This window comes from Tupaia chinensis, unplaced genomic scaffold (genome assembly GCF_000334495.1).
Source record: "Tupaia chinensis unplaced genomic scaffold, TupChi_1.0 Scaffold146140_1, whole genome shotgun sequence".
Classification (NCBI taxonomy): Eukaryota; Metazoa; Chordata; class Mammalia; order Scandentia; family Tupaiidae; genus Tupaia; species Tupaia belangeri.
In genome coordinates, this window is record NW_006205995.1 from 1,539,493 (window position 1) to 1,542,584 (window position 3,092).

Below are 3,092 nucleotides of genomic sequence, written 5' to 3' on the forward strand. Positions count from 1 at the left end.
ATCTCTCTGTTGCTCTTTTGTCTTTATAAGTCTTAACTTTCCCCCTGCCCCCATAGCATAAGCCAATCAGCAACCATCTACATCTCAGTTAAAAGCAGCCCCTTGCCTTGTGGTTTTCATTTTTTGACAAAAAAAAAAAAAAAAAAAAAAAAAAAAAGGGGGGGGGGGGGGAGAGGTGGGGGGTTGGCGCAATAGCTATGTTGCTGGACTCCCATGTAGTCGAGCGTAGTTCAAGTCCTGGACTTGGTGGCTTTAACTCACCCTGGGCACATGTGCATGCGTGCCCAAGATCCCGAGAGGAGAATGGAGGAGAAGGGATTGCAGTGTGGCCATACCTGCTGGGGGGTGATTTCTTGCTTTCTGTCTCTCTGTCTCTCTCTGTCTTTCTGGCGAGCGTACACACCCTATAGCAAAAACCTCTCCAAAAATTTTTTTTTCTTCTTTTTCTTACTGTTTTTGCCCTTCTTTATTTTTTTTCCCTCGTCCTTTCTTTTTCTTTTTACATTTCTCACTTTCTACTCAGACTCCATACTCTGATTTTCTAGACAGGTCTAGGTGCTCAGTAGCCAAATATCTGAACACCTTTAGGGTCAGATTAATCCTCAATTTTCATTGAATCAGTTGTGCAAAGGGATAAATACGGTACTGTATACAGACTGCAGGTCACCTCCTTCTGCATTCCTCTGATTGCTCAGATTTATCTCCAAAAAATAAGAAAAAATGTATAATCCATCAGATGACCAGAAACTACCACAGAGGAACAAGAAATATGTGAAACAAAGAAAATATCTCTCCTCTAATAAGAAAGAATAACTCCTTTTTGTCCACAAAGAATACAAGGGACTTCATGGAAATGTCAGATAAATAATTTAAAATATTCATAATGACAAAGCTAACAGAGACGCAAGAGGATAGAGACAATGAACTCCAGAAGATGCAGGAAAAAAGAGACACTGAGTTTCAGGAGGTGAGGAAATTCTTGAACAATCTGAAAGAGGAGATACACATCATAAAAAAGAACCAAATGGAATTTTTAGAGACAAAGGCTGTAATAAGGAAATCAAATCTTCCATTGAAACTATCAAAAGCAGATTAGACCATGCAGAAGATCAAATCTCAGATGTAGAAGATAGAACCTCTGACCTAAAAAAATTCACCAATATATCTGAGAAAAGAACCCCCCAAAAATGAAAATAATATGCGAGTTATACTAGATACCATTAAATGTCCAAACATCCGATCATCAGTATTCCCGAAGGTGAAGAAACTAGTAAGGGCATAGATCAGCTATTCCATGAAATCCTGGAAGAAAACTTCCTAAACCTAGAGAGGGACTCAAGTATCCAGACCCAAGAAATACAAAGGACCCTACATAGAATCCACCTAAGAAGATCTTCCCCAAGGTACATCATAATCAAATTGACCAAAACCACAGACAGAGACAAGATATTAAAATTGGCAAGAGAGAAACATCAACTTACTTTAGAAGGATATCCCATAAAGCTAATGTTGAACCTCTTATCAGAAACAATGCAAGCAAGGAAAGAATGGGAAAATATATTCAAAGTGTTAAGTAAAAAACAATTTCAACCAAGAATACTATACCCAGCTAAATTATCTTTCGTATGGGGTGGGGGTTTGAAAACATTCTCAGATAAACAAAGCATGAAAGAATTTACCAACCCATTCCAGCTCTCCAAAAAGTTCTGAAGGGAGTATACTATATCAGGAAAACTAAAGTCTGACACACAGAAATAAGATACAAGAAACAACCAAAAGAATGTCCAGCCTAATGGTAGGGACAAGTCCGGAGTTGAAAGTTAACTTCCAGAGTTTAATGGAAAGATCAGGCCACAGTAACACTAAAAATTCAGTAGAAGAGAGATTAATGATGTGAGTCTAAACTAGTGAAATAGAATTTTTTGACTTTAGACTAAAACATTACTGATTTTCTTTGATACTTTGATTTCCATATTTAAGGATTTTTGTCTTCTCTTGAACTGTTGATAGGTTCATCTATCTACTATTTGAACTGAATCCTAACCTTTTTCCTGGCTTTAAGTTTTAAGCAAATTTCTCTTAATATTTTTTGATTTTGATCTATTAAAACTAAATAATTTTTTTTTTGAGAGGTCTTTGCTATAGGGCGTGTGCGCTCGCCAGAAAGCCAGAGAGAGACAGAGAGATAGAAAGCGAGAAATCACCCCCAGGGGGGATGGCCACGCTGCAATCCCTTCTCCTTCATTCTCCTCTCGGGATCTTGGGAACGCACTCACACGTGCCTAGTGTGAGTTTTAAGCCACGGGTCCAGGACTCGAACTGCAGTCGACTACGTGGGAGTCCAGTGACATAGCCCTTACGTTAACTGCTGGTCCCAAAACTAAATAACGTTTTGAAATTAAAAAATGCATTAAAAAAGTTCATGTGCCGGGGTCTAGCCTCGGCGTGGGTGGGTTATCTCGACGGAGGCAGCAAAGATGAACAGAAGACAGAGGCCTCTGGTGCCTTTTCATGCATGTCCTATGCCGGACACCCCTCAAAGATTGCTCTCTGAGGAGTGACAACTGCTAGGAATCATCGTGCCTTTTTATTGAAAATGAAAATGTGATACATGCAAGTAAATGGGTGAGGGGCAGTAAAAGATTTACTCTAAGGAACAGGGTATACAAAGCATGGAAGCAATAATTATAAAACATGCTGTTTGTCTTGTCAGATTAGGTAAAAATCAATCACAGTTTTGAGGACGTCCATTTGTCTGTTGTATTTTCTTAGATCTTGATTACTGGGGAAGGGTCTTTTGAAGAGGGAGCTTGCAGGATGTTTGATAGTTTCAGCCCCGGGCCAGGGCGATAACATCGCTGAATACAAAGACTTAGATAGAAATCTTGTCTTGTTAAGTAAAGACACAGTTAATATATGGACTATCTATACATTACAACAATAGAGGGTGAATCTATGATCTTATATGGGAAAGGAAGATGATTTAGCTCAGGAGACAACACAGGATGTTTTATTAGCAGTTTTTCATAGTCAACAGCACATAGATGAGAAACTCTTTGTAGTTGAAAGCTACCTGTTGCTTTAGATAAGAA